The sequence below is a fragment of the Taudactylus pleione genome, unplaced genomic scaffold, assembly GCF_031769625.1.
Source record: "Taudactylus pleione unplaced genomic scaffold, aTauple2 ptg000145l, whole genome shotgun sequence".
Classification (NCBI taxonomy): domain Eukaryota; kingdom Metazoa; phylum Chordata; class Amphibia; order Anura; family Myobatrachidae; genus Taudactylus; species Taudactylus pleione.
In genome coordinates, this window is record NW_028284547.1 from 4,495,391 (window position 1) to 4,517,559 (window position 22,169).

The window sequence follows — 22,169 nt, forward strand, 5'->3', positions numbered from 1 at the left end:
ACAATAAATAAATGATGTACTTAGAATCACAGTTCATAAAAGAATTCAAAATATAGTTTTCTCCTGTAAATGGTAAGAGGATTTCTGTGGTGCGTCTAGCCATATGGGAACACATGGTGCGTCTCTCATCCCCGCGCATTACTTGCTCCCATTTACGGTTACAGGACTTTCTTCGGGCTGCACCCACTCTATGGAATGCCTTACCACACACAATAAGACTTACCTCTACTCTTCAATCCTTCAAGCGTTCCCTGAAAACTCACCTCTTCAGACAAGCTTATCAGATTCCAGAACTGACCACATAACTTTCATAGCTTCCATGTCTTATTACATCCCCTGTCACAGTCCACACATAACCTCACATATTGTCTTTCTCTCACATACTCCTGACATTTTGCCGACATTCCTGTGTGACTGGATCATGCAGCCCACCAAGAAACTCTGCATTCTGGCCGGACCAAATTGCAATATATAGCACCTATCCTTGTGTATCAATGCCTATTTCCCTATAGATTGTAAGCTTGCAAGCAGGGCCCTCTTACCTCTATGTCTGTCAGTTATTACCCTGTTTTGTTCTATCAATGTTTCAAATTGTAAAGCGCAACGGAATATGCTGCGCTATATAAGAAACTGTTAATAAATAAATAAAAAATAAATCTAGGTTTACCGCATCTATGGAATTCTAAAGGTTTAGAAGTTAACCAATTAAGACTATTCGATACATGTCTCGTAGTTTTGTTTTCATTCTTATGTTCTGAGTGACTAGGGGCTAAAATAGACTTTAGTGATCTATTTTTCCAAAAAGTAACACAAGGATGTGAAGGTAACAAATCCCGGAGAATATTATCATGTCTAAGGATCCTATAATTTCTGGAGATAATCTCCTTAATTTCCCTAAAAGAGTTGTTATATTTACAAATAAAGGCTAATCCCTATCTGGTTTCTGATTCTTTCCTCTAGTATCACTTAATTGTATATTATCATTACTCTCAGTAATTTTGGGGGTTAAAAGTGTGTCCCTATCTAGATCCAAAATTTCTATAAAAGCCTTTTCTAGTAATGCTTCAGGATATCCCCGTGACTTAAAAGTATCCATCATGTCTCTCACTTGGAGAGAATAAGTCTCTTTTGTGGAACAGTTATGTTGAAGCCACATAAACTGTCCCCTGGGTATGTTGCGCTTCCATGGGGCATAGTGAGAGCTATCAAAATGTAGATAGGCATTCGTATTGACTGGTTTCGTGGAAATTCGAGGTGATAATTTTACCCCCACAGATCTCAAGAGTAAGGTCCAAGATGTCAACTAGGTGACTATCAATATTGTGAGTGAAGTGCAAATTGTGACTGTTATTATTAAGGTGAGTGACAAAAGAAGTTACTGATGTGGAATCCCCATCCCAAATAAAAAATAAATCATCTATATTATGGCCATAGAAAACCAGGTTCTCCACCCAGCCACTCCCCCACACATGGGTTTCTTCAAAGTCCCCCATGTATAGGTTCGCGTAGCTGGGCGCGAACCTGGTTCCCATGGCTGTTCCCATTACCTGTATATAGTGAGTGTCCAAAAATATGAAATGATTGTGAGTGAGGATGAAAGAAGCACATTGCAATAAAAAGTTCCTGTGTTCCTCCCTGAGGTCATCATCCAGATCCAACCTTTTTAAAAGTGCCTCCAAACCTTTAGAATGTGGAATATGAGTATATAAGGCAGTGACATCTAAAGTCATAAATATATATGAGGATTTCAAGTCAATTTATCCTATCAAATTAAGAAAATGGGTTGTATCTCTAAGATGTGACCTCAGGGAGCTCACCCGAGGTTGCAAAAAAGAATCCAAATAAAATGAAAGGTTAGATGTGAGGGAAATAACACCAGAAATAATAGGTTGACCAGTCATGTCACTGCCTTATATACTCAAAATACAACATTGTAAAGGTTTGGAGGCACTTTTAAAAAGGTTGGATCTGGATGATGACCTCAGGGAGGAACACAGGAATTTTTTATTGCAATGTGCTTCTTTCATCCTCACTCACAATCATTTCATATTTTTGGACACTCACTATATACAGGTAATGGGAATGGCCATGGGAACCAGGTTCGCGCCCAGCTACGCGAATCTATACATGGGGGACTTTGAAGAAACCCATGTGTGGGGTAGTGGCTTGGCGGAGAACCTGGTTTTCTATGGCCATTATATAGATGATTTATTTTTTATTTGGGATGGTATTCCACATCAGCCACTTCTTTTGTCACTCACCTTAATAATAACAGTCACAATTTGCACTTCACTCACAATATTGATAGTCACCGAGTTGACTTCTTGGACCTTACTCTTGAGATCTGTGGGGGTAAAATTATCATCTCGAATTTCACGAAACCAGTCAATACGAATGCCTATCTACATTCTGATAGCGCTCACTATGCCCCATGGAAGCGCAACATACCCAGGGGACAGTTTATGCGTCTTTGACATAACTGTTCCACAAAAGAGACTTATTCTCTCCAAGCGAGAGGCATGATGGATACTTTTAAGTCACAGAGATATCCTGAAGCATTACTAGAAAAGGCTTTTATAGATGTTTTGGCTCTAGATAGGGACACACTTTTAACCCCAAAAATTACTGAGAGTAATGATAATATACAATTAAGTGATACTAGAGGAAAGAATCATAAACCAGATAGGGATTAGCCTTTATTTGTAAATATAACAACTCTTTTAGGGAAATTAAGGAGATTGTCTCCAGAAATTATAGGATCCTTAGACATGATAATATTCTCTGGGATTTGTTACCTTCACATCCTTGTGTTACTTTTCGGAAAAATAGATCACTATGGTCTATTTTAGCCCCTAATCACTTAGAACATAAGAATGAAAACAAAACTACGAGACATGTATCGAATAGTCTTAATTGGTTAACTTCTAAACCTTTAGGATTCCATAGATGCGGTAAACCTAGATGCACCATGTGTTCCCATATGGCTAGACGCACCACAGAAATCCTCTTACCATTTACAGGAGAAAACTATATTTTGAAATCTTTTATGAACTGTGATTCTAAGTACATCATTTATTTATTGTCTTGTGAGTGTGGCCTATATTATGTTGGCCGCACTATTAGACCTTTGAGAACCCGATTTATGGAACACCGACGTAATATTGTCAATCGCAGTACTTTGCATAGTGTTCCTAGATATTTTAATATTAAACACAACAGTGATCCTTCCTGCTTAAAAATTCTAGGATTAGAAACCATTGGGATGACCTCTAGGGGTGGTAATAGGTTCAATAGACTCTGTAGCAGAGAGGTCTTTTGGATGCTCAATTTCAACTCTTTACACCCTGAGGGACTAAATGAATCAATGGAACTCAACTCTGTCATCACCTGATTTTTTCTTATAGTCATGATATTAATAATCTTCTGGTTATTATGTTACACTTATTTAGGTTTTTTTGAGTATATATTCCTAGTATCTCTATATGGATTTTTAGTAGTCATTATTGTCAGTATTGTTACTATTTATCAGATTTGTTTCCATTTGGATAGTATTTACGTGACATCTCATGGACAGAGCTCTATATACTCCCCATAATACTGAGTTCTCTCTATGTTATGAGTTCTGCCATTCATAACATGTAGAGTTTCATCTATCACTTCAGACCCTATAATCTTTCATAAGTTCTTCTCATTCCTTAAGTTTTTCAGCATGGTTTCTTTCTATGTATACCCTGTAACCAGTATTGTTAGTATATTAACTTATTATTTTCTGGTATAGGGATTTTCCCTATGTGATTGAAGATGATGTCAGCTGAACCCCCGGTGCATATACGTGGAGCTATTTTTATCATCCACACTCTTCTGATGGGATTATGTCAGCATATGTGTTCATCACGTTCATGTGGTGATTTTGTGGTTTATATATGCAATGTCATTGATGTTATCAGTGAAACTCATGGGACGCGCTGGGGACTTTATTTCTCAGGTGACTCATTTTTAATATGTAAACAGATCGCAGAACACATAAGTACGCATCAAAAGTGACGTGTTTTTTACAATTTATTTACAATTTTTTTTATTTGGTAACACCTGACAACGTGATCTATACTGATGATGTGATCGGGAGTCCGGAATCAAGGAAGTATCTCAACTGCGCGTCATTCGTGACATTTTTTATTTACAATTTTTTGATTGGGTAATACCCGATCACGTGACCTATGATGATCACGTGATCGGGAGTCCGGAATCACGGAAGCACCCTGACTTATTTATGGAGATTGTTTAAGGTAACTTTCCATAAATATTCGATTTATTTATATACATTTTTATTATGGGATAATAGTATGACTGCCTCCTGTATTTACTACTCAGATTTACTTACTGATGGATGGTATTTCTGTATTTGTTCACTTGCATTGATTGATTTCATGTGTTTTGAATTTTCAATGATACACTGGGTATATAAGAGCTCTTCTCTGACCCATATTCTACACTCCTGATGAAGCTGAGCAATCATTGCTCAGCGAAACGCATTGAGGCCCCCCAGAGACCCTCCACCTCATTATCTTGTGGACCATCGTGATACTGTTGCAATATCTGGTATACACTGTCTACCCGGAGTCATTACACCGTGGAATTACCCCTTCAGCTGTGGGTGCCTCCTCATCATTGTGCTTCAGCCTGTCATTTTATCATCTTTGCTGGATGCCAGAGGATTTTCCAAACAGCCTTTTCAACCTGGAACTGGTAAAGTGCTGCTGCTTACAATAACATCATTGTGGCTAATTGCCATTATAAGTGGGACCTATAGAACTTCCTATACCCACTCAGCTCCCTGCTGCTTATATGGGGATACACCATTGATATTTGCGGGACTAATCAGAGACAGACCAGTATACCCATACTTTCAGTATTGGTCCCAGGTGGACTCATTACAATCATTTTTATGTATTTGTTATGTCTTCTATGTTGTTTGTCTTTATGATATATATTTTTTATGAATACTACATGCCAATTGTATTCTTTTAAGTGCTAATTAGCGCAATAAATGTTCATCTGTTATCTGTTATTATTATATATTTGAAACCATCCATCAAGCTTTATTTACCCATTAACCACAATTCAGCACTGGTTTTTCTTCTTTTTCTTCTTTTCTCCATATAGGGATTGACAACCCCTTTAACCAGCAGCTCTCCTGATAGCGTGCTATATTTTTCTGTTGTTTTCATGAGAGGCCATAGGGGAGGAGTCCCCTGGATTCTGTTATGATTGAAAGTGCCATGCAAAGGACAAGGCATGTAGCTAAGAATACACTTTATACCATACATGCCTACCCTCCCGGTTTTCGCGGGAGGCTCCCGATTTTTCGGGTAACCCCCCGCACCCCCGGAAGGGTAGGTATTTCTCCCGCATTCTGCCCACTTCCTAGTGAAGTGGGCAGAATTAGGAGAATACCCGCGGCAATCGCGGGTCACCGTGAAGGGGCGGGGCTTAAGCTGTGATTCTGCATGAATCACAGCATTTGGCCCCGCCTCCTATGTAAATTATGCCCAATCGTGGTAATTTTACTGTGAGGGGGCGGGGCTTAATGACGCAAATCGTCAAGCCCCACCCCCGTCGGCCCCCTGCTGCATCTCTTACCCGGGCTTCTCCCGGGAAAAGAATGTTAAAGGTAGGCAACCCTGCTTTATACCCATCTGTGTGCCTCTTTGCCTTAACACCACATACCCAAAGAATATCCAAATAATCTACTTTCACAACCTGTGGTTTCTTTTTAGACATGGTTTCCAGAGGAAAATGTCTAATGTTTCAGACGTTTAGCAGGGCTGTAACTAGGATAGTGCAACCCATGCCATGGTACAGGGCACCGCAGGGCAGGTTGCGCTGCTTGGGCCTGTCAATTTTCTATTTATTATCAGTCTCACTTGTAGCTTCCTCATATTTTATCCTCAGCATCTCCTGGCCACCCATATATACTCCCTGGCCCTTCCCCATGAGGCCTTGGCCCTTTTTAGGGTGTGTTATCTCCCTATTTAAAAAATAGGGAGGGCGCCGATGCTCTTTCTGGCACTGGGCACCAAAAATTCTAGTTACGGCTCTGATGTTTAGTGTAAGTTTCCTGTCTAGTCCGTTAGAGTGGGCCGCTCTAGAACCAAGATAAAGGAAGAGGTTATGAAGTATTACAATGTCTGTAATGTTTGTGATGTCCGTGAATTTGTTGAAAAAGTTTATTTATCTGTACACAATGAAAGTCAGAAACAAGCGGCTATAGAACGTGACAGGCAGCTCCAGGAAGTTACAGAGGAAGCTGACACATACAGTGCAGAGAATGTATCTTGTGATAAAAGTCAATGAGAAATTGCAGGGACGGCTTGTATTTGTAGTAGGGGTGTGCACCGGCCACTTTTCGTGTTTTGTGTTTTGGTTTTGGATCTGGATCTTTCTTCGTGTTTTGGATCTGGATTGGTTTTGCCAAAACCACCCTTCCGTGTTTTGGGTTCTGGGTTTTGTGTTTTGGATCTGTATTTTTTTGAAAAAAAGCATAAAAACAGCTAAAATCACAGAATTTGTGGGTTTTTCTGCTCCTATGCTATTATTAACCTCAATAACCTTAATTTCCACTCATTTCCAGTCTATTCTGAATACCTCACACCTCACAATAGTGTTTTTATGTCCAAAAGGTTGCACCGAGGTAGCTGGATGACTATGCTAAGCGACACGAGTGGGCGGCACAAACACGTGACCCATCTAGGCGTGAAACTGCAGTGGCAGACAGGATGGCATTGAAAAACTAGGCCCCAAACTGTACATAATGCAAAGAAAAAAAAGAGGTGCAAGATGGAATTGTCCTTGGGCCCTCCCACCCACCCTTATGTTGTATAAACAGGACATGCACACTTTAACAAACCAATCATTTCAGCACCAGGGTCTGCCACACAACTGTGGCTGAAATGATTGGTTCGTTTGGGCCCCCACAAAACAAGCTGGCAATTAATCTGTCCCTGCACAAACTGGCTCTACGGAGGCAAGAAGTCGTCCTCATCCTCCTCATCCACAGATTCCTCACCCTCTTCAGTGTTATGTACATCCTCATCCTCACAGAGTATTAATTCGTCCCTGCTGGAACCACAGGTCCCTCTGTACGTTCTGGAGGCTGGTCTCCCTGGAAGAGTTGATCATTCATTTTATGAACATCATCTTCTCCACATTTTGTGGAAGCAACCTCCTACGCCTTTCGCTAACAAGGTTCCCGGCTGCACTAAACACTCTTTCGGAGTACACACTGGAGGGGGGGCAACTCAGGTAAAATAGAGCCAGTTTGTACAGGGACCTCCAAATTGCTTCAGGTATGGACTGTCTGACATGCCTACTTGGATGCTGTCACCGATGTAATCCTTTAACAGACAGAAGCACGCTTGTCGCTGCTGCTTTGAGGATTCAAGTGCGGCTACAGCCCACACAATTCACAAAGACAGAAAAAAAAAAAGAATATTTTTATTGTTTGTGGAGCACACTTTGAGGGTTACACCACCCTCTAACAGACAGACGCACGCTTGTCGCTGCTGCTTTGAGGATGCAAGTGCGGCTACAGCCCACACAATTCACAAACACATTAAAAAAAATTTTTTGATTTTTTGGAGCACTTTGAGAGTTACAACACCCTTTAACAGACAGACGCACGCTTGTCGCTGCTGCTTTGAGGATGCAAGTGCGGCTACAGCCCACACAATTCACAAAGACAGAAAAAAAAAGAACAATATTTTAATTGTTTGTGTAGCACACTTTGAGGGTGTCACCACCCTTTAACAGACAGACGCACGCTTGTCGCTGCTGCTTTAAGGATGCAGGTGCGGCTACAGCCCACACATTTCACAAAGACAGAAAAAAAAAGAACAATATTTTAATTGTTTGTGTAGCACACTTTGAGGGTGTCACCAAACTTTAACAGACAGACGCACGCTTGTCGCTGCTGCTTTGAGGATGCAGGTGGAATCTAGACGGGATTTGGAACCGAGGACACACTACCTCCATCAATTGTCTAAATCCCACTGCACTAATGTCGGATACCGGACGCACGTCTAACACCAACATAGCAGTCAAGGCCTCAGTTATACGTTTTGCTTCAGGATGACTGCTGTCGTACTTCATCCTCATCGCTAGGGACTGTTGGAGGGTCAATTGTTTAGTAAAAGTAGTGATGTTCCTACTTCCTCTCTGGGATGATGAACAACTCCCAGCAGCAGCAACAGCACTAGTAGGAAGTGGTTCTTGATCTTTCCCTATTTTATTTTTATCAGAGAAAGTTTGGTCCTCCATTTATGTTATATTGATATATATACGTGCGGCTAAAGCGCACACAAACACAGAAAATATTTTTTTATTTTTGCTGGAGAGTAGTGCACTTTGTGGGTTACACCACCCTTTAAGAAATGAGCCAGCCGGCTCTTTACTTATGGGACACAGGCGCACGCTTGGCGCTGCTCCTTTGTTGATGCACGTGCAGCCACAGTGCACACAAGTCACAAACACAGAAAATATATATTTTTTTGGTTTGGAGTGTACTTTGGGGGTTACAGAACCCTTTAACGGTCAAGCCAGCCGGCCCTTTACTTATGACACAGGCGCACGCTTGGCACTACTTTGTTGATGCACGTGCGACTACTGCGCACACAATTCACAAACACAGAAAATAATTTTTTTTTTGGTTTGGACTGGAGTGTACTTTCGGGGGTTACAGCACCCTTAACGGTCAAGCCAGCCGGCCCTTTACTTATGACACAGGCGCACGCTTGGCACTACTTTGTTGATGCACGTGCGGCTACTGCGCACACAATTCACAAACACAGAAAATAATTTTTTTTTTGGTTTGGACTGGAGTGTACTTTCGGGGGTTACAGCACCCTTAACGGTCAAGCCAGCCGGCCCTTTACTTATGACACAGACGCACGCTTGGCACTACTTTGTTGATGCACGTGCGGCTACTGCGCACACAATTCACAAACACAGAAAATAATTTTTTTTTTGGTTTGGACTGGAGTGTACTTTCGGGGGTTACAGCACCCTTAACGGTCAAGCCAGCCGGCCCTTTACTTATGACACAGGCGCACGCTTGGCACTACTTTGTTGATGCACGTGCGGCTACTGCGCACACAATTAACAAACACAGAAAACAATTTTTTTTTTGGTTTGGACTGGATTGTACTTTCGGGGGTTACAGCACCCTTAACGGTCAAGCCAGCCGGCCCTTTACTTATGACACAGGCGCACGCTTGGCACTACTTTGTTGATGCACGTGCGGCTACTGCGCACACAATTCACAAACACAGAAAATAATTTTTTTTTGGTTTGGACTGGAGTGTACTTTCGGGGGTTACAGCACCCTTTAACGGTCAAGCCAGCCGGCCCTTTACTTATGACACAGGCGCACGCTTGGCACTACTTTGTTGATGCACGTGCGGCTACTGCGCACACAATTCACAAACACAGAAAATATATTATTTTTTTAGCACTTGGGGGGAGCACCCCTGATGGACAGAGCACCCACTGGACAACACTACAGCACCTCTTTAGGACTGGGACACTGCACAGGACTTTGGAGTGGACACAGCCCCTATGGAGAACTGACTGCACAACACAGCCAGCCCCTATGGACTTTGAAGTAGTGGACAACAGCAGCACTACACTACACTACACTACACAGCCCTAACTCCCACCCTCCCTCTTCACTGTCCACAGCCGAGTGAGAAAATGGCGCCGACGTGGGTACCTTATATAGGATCCAAAACCCGCGAGACTCGGAAGGCGGGAAGATGACGTTTTGCCTCGATTTCAGAATCCGAGTCAGGCGGGAAAAGTCGAGCCTGACTCGGATCGGACTCGGATCGGGGGGGCTCGGGGGGGTTCGGATTTCAGAAATCCGAACCCGCTCACCCCTAATTTATAGATGTAAAAAATACGGATAAACCTGAGATACAGCCTGCCGAAGTGCATACTCTGGGCCTATGTATCAAAGCTGGGAGAGTGATAAAATTGTAACAAATAAATCACCAACCAATCAGCTCCTAACTATAATTTTTTTAAACACAGCCTGCAAAATGTAAATTGGAAGCTGATTGGTTAGTACTTTATCTCTCACAAGTTTATCTCTCTCTCCCAGCTTTGATACATATGCCCCTCTGATTATAAAACAAGGTTGGGCAGGTTTAGATGATTTAATAAGTTTGAAAATGCTGAAGAGAATAGGGAGCTCTGCCAGGATTCATTGTGCAGCAGACAAGAGGGAGGGTCTGGTCCCCACTCCTATGCAGCGAGAGATACAGAAGAGATTCTGAAATACATTTACTCCAAAGAGACAATTGAAACTAACAGTTGTGTAATTGTTTGATGACAGAGTTATGTGAATCAACGGCAAATGATCAGACCTATTTAGATCGATCATGTTAATCAGATGATATGGCAACATGTGAGCAAAATGTTGATCCTGTTTGGGAGGGTCCCAGTATGGCACCAATTACCCCCTCCCCCGTGTAACAAGTCTGCCACTGAGTAATGTACCACCCGTATACAAGACACCACTGTTCACATCACTGGCAATAGTCACTGATCAGGCAGAATCATAGAGAGTGTGGCATGTGTGTGGGCCTTTGGGACAACTGGCAGCTTTAGGTAATTGGGAGGAGGGTGGTGATTGCAGCACACAACAGACACAGGTTACACAGAGATCTGGTAAAGAGCCTGTTAGGTATGACACATATGGAGAACAAATACGTTTAGACTTACTGAATTATGATGATCCAACAGAGGAGATAGTTGGTTTGTCCCAGCAGGATGTGTTTAAGAGATGGAGAGTGATACCGGAAATGCAAAAGCAGAAGGGCGGCAGCCTAGTTCCATCCAAGCTCATAGTTAAGAATGGTATTGATGAGGAAGTGAGTGACAGAGCCATTCCATCCATCCCGCCTTCTCCACGCCCCTTACCCTATGAGAAGGCAAAGGCAGCCTGCGGGACACTGGGTGAGGAGGGGGGTCGGTCAAGGCCAGGAATACACAGGCACTTACCACTTTATAAAAAGTATCACAACTCCCCCTGTGACGGGATGGCAGGTCCATGGCAGAACACTACCCAAGGGAGGTGATAAAGTATGACTTTTGTGTAATGAAAGCCAAGGACCAATGCCCATATATAAATTGCACAGGACAGAGGGGAGAGAAGCACACAGACACACAATGCACAGCCTTGTTGAATAATGATGTATCACTATTTTACCAACCACATTCCCTTCACAACAGTGCTAGATGGTTAGCGGGAAAAGCTTTAGAAGGTACATACATATAGGCAGCGCAGGTTCACCAAAAATAGCACATTGGTTTACGGCTTATTTTTTATTGTAAAAAAAAACAGGTGCTCTTTTGTTATAGCTCATATAACCTCAACAGGTGCTCTTTTGTTATAGCTCAGAAGTGAATGGCATAAAAAGAGTCAGTCAGACTCATTATATTGCTGCAAGCCCATTCATTGCGGCAGGCCCAGGCTGGCGCAATGTACCAGTGGCACCATCGCCAGTTCCGCCTCTGACCCAGCATCTGTTGCACAGCACCCATTATGCAGCAGCACAGATCACAGAGGCAGCTAACAACACCCATCACCCCTCTCCCTCACAGCAATCCTCATCCAGCACCCCTTACCCAGAACTGCGCCCCTCATACAGAACCACCCTCCTAGCATAGTATTATGATACCTGAAGAACTCCTGCACTGTTAAAACCTAAACAAAGTGCCCTTCACCAATAACAACCCCCTTCCCAGAACACACACTTGTTTGTAGGTACTCGGCTGCTGCCTGGACTTCACTCTTAAAAGTAATAACAGTGCAGGAAGCACAGGAATCAAACATAAACATAGGAATGTGAAAGAAATGTGCGCCGACCCCTGTGTTTTGGTTTTGGTTTTGGATCTGAATCTCCCCTGGTTTTGGATCTGGATTGGTTTTGCCAAAATCTCACCTACGTGTTTTGTTTTCGTGTTTTGGTTTTGGATCTGGATTTTTTCTTAAAAAATCATAAAAACAGCTAAAATCACATAAAATTGGCCTGTTTTCATTCCTACAGTATAATTAACCTCAATAACATTTATTTCCAGTCATTTCCAATCAATTTTGACCACCTCACAATATTATTTGCTTCATCTAGTTAAGGCCAAAAGGTTGAATCCAGCTAGCTGGCTGAATAAGCTAAGTGACACGGTGGGCGGCACTAACATGTGACAGTTCAGTTTCTAATTTCCAACATGGATACAGTGTGTTATACAGTGTGGGTTGGATACACCAATAGTGCACTTACTGTGACAGCAGTGTCGGCAGAGCGGGGTTGCTGGCGGTGTCCTCAGTACATGGAATGGCAGTACTGCGGTGCTGGCAGTGTCCTCAGTGAAGGGTACCAGTGATGTTGGCAGTGCAGGGGTGCCAGCTGTGTCTTAGTGCAGATTTGCTGGCTGTGTCGGCAATGCGGGGGTGCAAGCGGTGTCTTAATGCAGGTTTGCTGGCTGTGTCATCAGTACAGGAATGGCAGTGTGGGGGTGCCAGCGGTGTCTTAGTGCAGATTTGCTGGCTGTGTCGGCAGTGCGGGGGTGCCAGCGGTGTCTTAACGCAGGTTTGCTGGCTGTGTCGGCAGTGCGGGGGTGCCCCGCGGTGTCTTTAGTGTAGGTTTGCTGACTGTGTCGGCAGTGCAGGGGTGCTCTCAAAGCAGGGTGGCGGTGGTGGTGGCAGAGCGGGGGTGCCAGCGGTGTACTCAGTGCAGGTGTGCTGACTGTGTCGGCAGTGCAGGGTTGCTGGTGGTTTCCTCAATGTGGGAGTGTCGGCAGTGTGGGGGTCGTTTACGGTGTCCTCAGTACGTTGGGCAGCAGTGCAGCAGTGTCGGCAGTGGTGGTGTCGGCAGCGGGGGATGCTGCCAGTGGTGTCAGGCGGCGGGGGATGATGGGCGCCATCTTCTATTCTTCTTTTGTGCTATTTTCAATGGGCTTAACGCTGATTGGCTGAGAGCAGTGACAGACTGCTCTCTCAGCCAATCAGCATTAAGCCCACTGAAAACAAAACCTTGCGACTCGATAGAGGGGTCAAAAAGTGTCAGTCCCTATCGCTGAAGTGCTTGGTTTGTTAAAGTGTGCATATCCTTTTTAATATCCAACATAAGGCTGCTCCTGCTGTGTGGCAATGTTTCATAGATGTGCTTTAAACTGTGGTGTCTAGCTGTGTGCTACTGCTCTGTCGCTTAGTAACCAGCCAGCTCACTGCAGCCAATAATGGTGAAAACAATATTGTAAGCTGTGAGGTGTTCTAAATTGACTGCAAATGGCTGGAATTTAATGTTATTCAGGTTAATAATAAGCCCAAATTATGTGATTTTAGCTTCTTTTGTCAATTTTTGTAAAAAACCCAGATCCAAAACTAGTCATGGCAGGTATGGTAAATCAAATCCAAAGCCGGACGACGAATCAGAGCCAAATCCAAATCCAGCAAAAATGGTCTGGCGCACATCTCTAGTCTGCAGCCACGCCAGTGATTTGTAGCCTGTCAACCAAAACCTGAATCCTGGTCCAGCCCACAGATTCTGCTATGAGTGAAAGTGTCATGCAAAGGACTAGACTTGTAGCTAAGAATACACTTTATACCGTCTTTGCCTATAACACCACATACCCAAAGAATCAACTTTCACAACCTGTGGTTTCTTTTTACAAACCATTGGCAACATTATTGGTGCTGCTGTGAGCAGGGTACGAGGAGTTATAACACAAGTGGCACAAGAGACATGGGTTTCCTGAGGAAAATGTTTAATGTTTCTGATGTTTAGTGTAAGTTTCCTGTCTGGTCAGTTAGAGTCGGCCGCTCTAGAACCAAGATAAAGTAAAAGGTTATGAAGTATTACAATGTTTGTAATGTTTGTGATGTAATGTTGAAAAAGTTGATTTATCTGTACACAATGAAAGTCAGAAACAAGCCGTTACAGACAGGCAGGTCCAGGAAGTAACAGAGGAAGTTGACACACACAGTGCAGACTATGCATCTTGTGACAATGATAACTTGCAGGGACGGCTTGAATTTGTAGATGTAGAAAATACAGATAAATCTGAGATACAGCCTGCCGAAGTGCATACTCTGGGCCTATGTAGTGATAAAATTGTAACAAAGAAATCACCAACCAATCAGCTCCTAACTATCATTTTTTAAACACAGACTGCAAAATGTAAATTGGAAGCTGATTGGTTAGTATTTTATTTCTCACAATTTTATCTCTCTCCCAGCTTTGATACATATGTCTCTCTGATTGTAAAACAAGGATGGGCAGGTTTAGATGATTTATTGAGCTTGAAAATGCTGAAGGGAATAGGGAGCTCTGCCAGGATTCAGGGCCTGATTCAGAGCCGGACGCTATTTTTGGACGGTCGTTCCAAAGAAGGGGTCGGCTATTTAACCGTGACGTGGTCGATGACGATCCTTTACTAATTATGCACTCCCATTAAACGCCCTTTTGACTGTTAGGCATGCCTGCATTCGGATCTCCACTCCCCCGTTTTCAAGCACCTTGAGTAATGTACCACCCATATACAAGATGCCACTGTTCACGGGATACGTTTAGGAAGCCGGCGGCCGCAATTTCCACTGCCGGCTTCCCGACTCCTCTATCCCTCCTAGGGTTAAATGACAGGCATCTAAAATCTATACGCCTGTCATTTTCCCGACGCCGGGCGCCGCGAGCGGACAGCCGCGGGGGGGAGGGTTAGGTTTAGGGCACCCAGAGGGGACTTAGAGTTCGGCACCCCCCGGGAGGGTTAGGGTTAGGCTAGGGCAGTGATTTTCAACCTCGGTCCTCAAGGCACACTAACAGTCCTGGTTTTAGTGATATCTATGATTGTGCACAGATGGTTAACTCAATATAACTGAGGTACTAATTAAGTCACTTATGCTCAAGTATGGCTATCCCGAAAACCTGGACTGTTAGTGTGCCTTGAGGACTGTGGTTGGGAACCCCTGGGCTAGGGGGAGGGAGGGTTAGGGTTAGGCACCCCCGGGGGGGACTTAGGGTTAGGCACCACCCTGGGGGACTTAGGTTTAGGCAGCTGGGAAGGGGGGGTTAGGGTTAGGCACTTAGAGGGGGGAGGTTAGGGTTAGGCACTTGGGGGGGAGGTTAGGGTTAGGCACCCCTAAGGAGGGTTAGGGGGGTTGGTTAGGTTAGTTTTTACTTACCTTAGGAATGATCGGGATATCCAGCGCTGTCGGGCTTCCGCTGCCGGGCTCTGCTCTTTTGTCAGGCTGCCGCTGCTGGGAATCTAACCGCCGGCCATGCCGCAGCCGGGATTTCATACTGATTGCCTGTTCACATCACTGACAATAGCCACTGATCAGGCAGAATCAGTGGCAAACGCAGGATTTCTCTAAGGGGGTTTCCAAATGCCTGATTTTAGAGTGAGTGTGGCCAGTCCATGAAGAGGGCAGAATTAGCACTTATCCAGCTTTAATATGCGTCATATAAAGTGTATTATGTGTCATAATTCCAGCATATACAGGATCACAGTCATTAGATGCAGCAGTAGAGCCATCCTGCCTGAGCTGAATGTTTGTATTTTAGATGTGGGCACCATTCCAGAGTATTACAGCAAGTCCGGGAGTCTGGGTGCAGCAGAATAACCTAGCACTGCCCTAGACATATATATACATATTGGGCTCTATAGCAGCACATCCCTAACAGTGCATGGTTTCCAGATCTCCTCATTGATGCACAGGTTATTTATTTATAGCTGATACATGTGAAAAGATCCACAGGTAGTACAAATTATTTCAATTGTGGTACTGAGAATAACATGCAGCACTTGTACAATTCTATTATATTACTATTTCTATTGTGGTCATGGCGTGGGCTGAGGGGGGGGGGTTTCCCAAAGGAACGCCTACCGTCTGGAGCCAGCCCCACTGACATCACTAGTGATGTCAGTGGGAGTGATTTTGGCTCTGATAGAGCCAAAATCACTCCTGGGCTTGCGGCTGGGAGACCCGACCGCAGGGTCTCCTTCGCAAGTCCGATGGTCGCGATGGTCAAGACCATCGCGACCATCTTTTTGGATGCTCGTATATGCTGTGGGTGGTGACCCACAGCTATACGAGCGTCCAGGAGGACGCTCCATTTTAATGGAGGAGGGCCCTGAATCAGAGCGAGCGCTCTGCTCAGAGCGTTCAGCTCTGAATCAGGCCCATAGTTTTCATAAAAAAATGTTTTATATTTAAATATTGACTTTTACATTTGAAGGTCACATGATGTAATGTTTGAATATCTAAAAAAGTGTATGTTTATTTTTTTTGTAGATCAAGTATGTAATAACCATACATACAATATCTGTTAAAAGTTTCGTTTTGGAAAGCCTTTGGGAACAGGAGTAAAAAAATATGTAGTACTGCAGTTGATCCCTTCTTGCACTAACCATGCAACTGGCAAGTTCAGACTTGTTTTGTAGTGTCCCTCGCTGTGTTCTAGGGATGGCCATCAATGGTTTTCAATCGATGGTCACTCTCGTTGACACCATCAGTCATAACCATCAATGGTACAATATCAATCTATGGTGAACCATCATTGGTTTGCACCACTCAATGGCCACTGCTGCCAGGTGTCTGGCAAGCCATGTGCTAATAGAAACAATGGGGCAAGGTTTAGGTGATGGGGATTAGCAGATAGCCAGGGGGCAGGGCTAAGTTCTAGTTCAGTAGCAGAAAAAAACATCGTGTTCCACTTTGCCATCAATGGAAGAAAAGAATTGGCTCTCTGCCATCTATGGCAAAACCATCAACCATCGGTAGTAAACAATCGATTTTTGCAAACTATTGATGGTCGATTGCCATCCCTATTGTGTAATCAGTTTGGCTGCAGCTTCTGAATTGAGAACTAGTGATAGAAGGGACTGAAGCTGGGCATCCACTATACCATTTTCTGTCAGATATCTGTCCAATCTGGCTAGTTGGAATGAAAACTTGGTAATGTATGGGAGCAAATGACAAAATAGCCCAAAATGGTTGTTCAGACAAATTGGTTAAAACAGACAAAATTAACCAATTTTAACTTTTTTTTGTCCTTTTTTCAATGTTTGAAACCATATGATTGACTATCATTTGCTCCCAAACATTACCAGGTTTTCATTCCAGCCAGATTGGACAGATATCTGACAGAAAATTATATAGTGGATGCCCATCTTAAGACAATTTACCTAATACAGTTTATCAGTGAATAGTGGTAGTTTGATCAGGAGCGTGACAAATGGATAAAAAGTACATTAAGTGTTGCAACCCAATTGATATTAAAGGACACAGCAGCAGTAGAAAACAATTATCAGGAATAGGTTCCTCAGCTGGAATACTGAATATATCCTTTTTATGACTTTTGCAATTTTTACAGCTTTCCTTTTGCAATAGTTTTCTTCTTTCATTCTTTTCTTCTTGATAAGTGATGCTCCCTCACTGCTTAAACTTTCATGTAATGATGGCAGAGCTGACTCTGTCCTGCAAGTTGCCACTTCTATGTCACTTTCCTCAGCAGTTGTTGGTCCTTCCTCAGCAGTTAAAGAATCCCTATTAATTTGTTTCCTACAGTTATGACAAATCATTTGATCACTATTAACAAGTGGCTGTCTTTTAATCATCCATGGTAGCAACTTCCTTAATTGTTTCCTACTGCTGCTGTGTCCTATACTATCAAATAGGTTGCAGCACAGTGGACCTTATTCAGAGGCGGCCGTACGGTCTACGACCGCACGGCCGCCTCGATGTTTTGCCAGTGCGCATGCGCACGAGGGAGCCGGCTCCCTCGTGCGCAAGCGTGAGACCCGCTACGACCGACAGCGCCGGTCGTAGCGGGTCTCTTTCCAAAGGAATCAACATCGACAGCTCGTCCCATTTGGAAGGCGGGCCCGGGGGGGTGGCAGCCATCACTAGTGATGTCAGTGGAGAGCTTCCGGCTCTGACAGAGCCAGAAGCTCTCCGGGGCTTACGACAAGTGAAACCCTACCCTAGGGTCTTGTCGTAAGCCCCGATGGTCGCGATGGTCACTGACCATCGCGACCATCACCCGAGTGGTCGTTAGAGCTGTGGGTGTTAACCCACAGCCTAACGACCGCAACAGAGGCGGGCGGTCAGGATGCAAGTGGCCGCCCAGTTTCTGAGCGACCGCTTGCATCCTCCGACCGCCTCTGAATGAGGCCCTGAGTCCTAATGTACTTATTATCCATTTGTCATGCTCTTGGTCAAACTGCTACTAAAAAACTGTATTAGTTAAACCAGAAGTTCCCAAACATAGTCTTCAAGGCACCACAACAGTTCAGGTTTTAGAGATATCCATGTTTGAGCACAGATGGTTAAATCAAACTGACTGTGGACAAGCATGGATATCCTTAAAACCTGCACTGTTAGGGTGCTCTGAGGACAGAGTGCCTGATTCAGAGCCGCTCGTAAGCGGCCGTTCGCTCGTTCAGAGCGATGTTTTCACATCTGCGCATGCGTACGGATTTTAATACGCATGCGCGAACCAGTCAGTGCGGCCAGAAATCATTGTTCGCTATATAGCGAGTGCCTGCTATTTTGAGTGACAGGATGAGGCGTTAGTGGGTGGTAACAGGTGAAGGTGCTTGAAAACGGGGAGTGGAGATCCGAACGCAGGCGTGCTTAAAGGTCAAAACGGGCATTTTTAGGGTGTGCATAATTAAAACAGCAGCGTCATTGACCACGTCACTTAGTTATTTTATAGCCAGAACTGCTCGCAAGATTGTGGTAGGAAAAACCAGCCAAAAGAATAGCGAGCAATTCATACGCTGTTCGATGTACTCGATTAATCTATTAAATAGCGGACATGACGTATGATGCGAGCGGCCAGGGGGCGTTTTTTACAAAATAGCGGCCAAAGGTTTTGTTCGCTCGTTCAGACATGGAGGCGTCAACAGACCGCAAAGAGCGAATGGTTCATTTGAATAGCCACCCCTTTTCCTGAACGAATGTCCGCAAATTGCGAACGGCTCTGAATCAGGCCCTTAGTCCCATGTATCATACTTGAGTACTCTCCTGAAATGACTGGGAGCCTCACGAAAATCGGAATAAGCAGGAAAGTTTTCTGGCCAGCTGCCTGAAACCCTTGTGCAGCTCCCACACATACCTGGTGGGTAATAATGCGATTCACGCTGGATCCCATCATCATGGCCCCACCACATGCTTCACAATGCCAGTCATCTCTGCATTTTGTAGCAGTGGTAGGGACAAAATGACACAATCATGTAGTCACTGCAGTGCTTTCAAATGCCGGGTAATAGCCATGCCATGCCCCCCACTATGCCGACCTGGCTGCCCCCTCCCAAAGGCAAGCATATCTTGTATCACAAGTTCTCAATGCAAAATCTGCAGCCAGACTGAGTAGTGCAAATCATCGATGGTTCACCATAGATTGTTAGTGTACCATCAATGGTTATCATCCAAGGCACCATCAGTGAAAATCCACCGATGGTTATCCCTACAACACAGAGCGAGACACTATAAGACAAGTCTGAACATGCCAGTTGTATAGTTAGGGCAAGAAGGGTTCAACTGCCGAACTTAATATTTTCTTCTCTGTGTAGCATTGACTTAGAGAATTTCGTTTAGACTCCTGTATCATGTCTCTCCGTATTAGGAAGCACTCTCCTGGGTGTGTGATAAGGTTGCCCAGCACTAAGCTCCCTGTGCTCCCACGTCATCCTTAGACATGTTCTGGTCCAAGCGGCACCAGAATGACCCGTGGACATCGGCTTGGGACTACATAGTAGGGCAAGCTTGGTCGAGGTCAGGGGAGGGTTTGTGCACCTCGTACGGGGGGCACTCTCTAGGTAAAAACTTATTTTTTTTTCTCAGTAGCTACAAATGTGTCCACATACATCCTACCTCTGCGTGCTACAAGTTGCGCTGCACAACGCGGGAGCTCCGTATGACTCTAGCACTGAGCGTCTTTTCGTGCAACTTCTTACCTTCAATTGCATCATATTCACATACATGCAAATGGTTTGCACAAGCAGCTTCTGCTGATTAAAATGATATGCAGTATGCCTATGTTCTGTGTGTGACTGCAGGTGTATCTGAATGCAAAATGCTGTAATGTAGCGTTTCCCGTGCATATATACCCGCAGTCACACATAGAACATAGACATACTGCATCATTTTAATCATCAGAAGCTACTTTTGCTAGTCCCATCACAGTGTAAATAAGATGCATTTGAAGGTAAAAAGTTGCACAGCATGGTACGACTGGAAGGGCAGTTTAATGCACAAGGAGGCTAGATGTATGAGGACCCATCGGTACTTTAGACTGTTCCTGTAGCGTTTTAGCTACAGTCATAGATTGTCTGGTGATCTCATTAATATCAACAGAGCCTTCTCTCTGTGATACTCTTCTGTCTACAGCCATGGCCAAAAGTTTTGAGAATGACACAAGTATTGGTTTTCACAAGGTTTGCTGCTTCAGTGTTTTTAGACCTTTTTGAAGTAAAATGACAGGCATTTCATAAGTGTCAAAGGCTTCTTTTGACAATTACATTAAGTTTATGCAAAGAGTTAATATTTATAGTGTTGACCCTTCTTTTTCAAGACCTCTGCAATTCACCCTGGCATGCTGTTAATCAACTTCTGGGCCACATACTGGCTGATGGCCACCCATTCTTGCCTAATCAATGCTTGGAGTTTGTCAGGATTTGTGGGGTTTTGATTGTCCACCCACCTCTTTAGGATTGACCACAAGTTCTCAATGGGATTAAGGTCTGGAGAGTTTCCTGGCCATGGACCCAAAATGTTGATGTTTTGTTCCCCGAGCCACTTAATTATCACATTTTCCTTATGACAAGGTGCTCCATCATGCTGGAAAAGGCATTGTTTGTCACCAAACTGTTCTTGGATGGTTTGGGAGAAGTTGCTCTTGGAGGATGTTTTGGTACCATTCTTTATTCATGGCTGTGTTCTTAGGCAAAATTGTGAGTGAGCCCACTCCCTTGGCTGAGAAGCAACCCCACACATGAATGGTCTTAGGATGCTTTACTTTTGGCATGACACAGGACTGATGGTAGCACTCACCTTTCCTTCTCTGGACAAGCATTTTTTCAGATGTTCTTACAATCTAAAGGGGATTCATCCCCAGCCGTCCAATCCCTGTACCTTTTGAAGAAAATCAGCCTGTCCCTGATGTTTTTCCTGGAGAGAAGTGGCTTCTTTGCTGCCCTTCTTGACACCAGACCATCCTCAAAAGTTCTTCATCCTGTCTTTTTAAAGAAGGGTCAATACTGTAAATATTGACTCTTTGCATAAACTTAATGTAATTGTCAATAAAAGCCTTTGACACTTATGAAATGCTTGTAATTTTACTTCATTATACCATAGTAACATCTGACAAAAAGGTCTAAAAACATGGAAGCAGCAAACTTTGTGAAAACCAATACTCGTGTCATTCTCAAAACTTTTGGCCATGGCTGTAGTGCTGGACTAAGTCCAGGGGTCCCACATGTCTGTTGAGGGGATGGGATACTCCCTCCTCATAAAGCCTGATTTTGAGTCCCATGTCTCCATGTCAGAGTGACAACATGCATAGACTGTGTATGTGTATGTAGTTTGTGTATGGGATCATTTTAATTTCCATGTCTAATGCACATTGGCAGCTTGTTTTATGGGGGTACAAACAAACCAATCATTTCAGTCACAATTGGCAGTCCTTGTCGCTGAAATGATTGGTTTGCTAAACTGTGAATGTCCTGTTTTGTATAAAACATAAGGGTGGGTGGGAAGGCCCAAGGACTATTCCATCTTGCACCTTTTTCCTTTCCATTATGTGCTGGTTGGGGCATTGCTGTCTGACATTTTGAATTAATGTTATGGTTGGTTTAGGAACCAATGATTTGTTTTTAAATTAATTTATTATATTATTAACAGCATAGCTGTTATGGCATCAGTAATCCACTGTGCAACTCAGTGATTGCTGTCATACTTGTTTGTTGATTGTTTTTTGGAGGATACACTACAAGTAGACTTCCTCCTGGTCCCCTTCTTGGATGAAGAACCACTCACAGCAACAGCAACAGGCGTAGTCTTTAAGGATCCTTCTGAGGAATCACAGATAGGAGAGGAGTCAATCATG

General features: G+C 43.9%; 1 long non-coding RNA gene and 2 pseudogenes across 2 annotated transcripts in view; 1 reads left to right on the forward strand and 2 right to left on the reverse strand.

Annotated features, from left to right (window-relative positions):
* Nucleotides 1–10,887, reverse strand: part of LOC148522641 (uncharacterized) — a 72,705-nt gene extending 61,818 nt beyond the window's left edge. Inside the window, exon 1 of the long non-coding RNA XR_015878530.1 lies at nucleotides 10,780–10,887. This is a non-coding gene — a long non-coding RNA (uncharacterized LOC148522641). The remainder of the gene's footprint in view (nucleotides 1–10,779) is intronic.
* Nucleotides 1–22,169, forward strand: part of LOC148522636 (uncharacterized) — a 764,886-nt pseudogene that overhangs the window by 583,700 nt on the left and 159,017 nt on the right. The gene's annotated exons all lie outside the window — the stretch shown is intronic.
* LOC148522640 (uncharacterized) overlaps nucleotides 1–22,169 on the reverse strand; it is an 808,266-nt pseudogene that overhangs the window by 62,563 nt on the left and 723,534 nt on the right.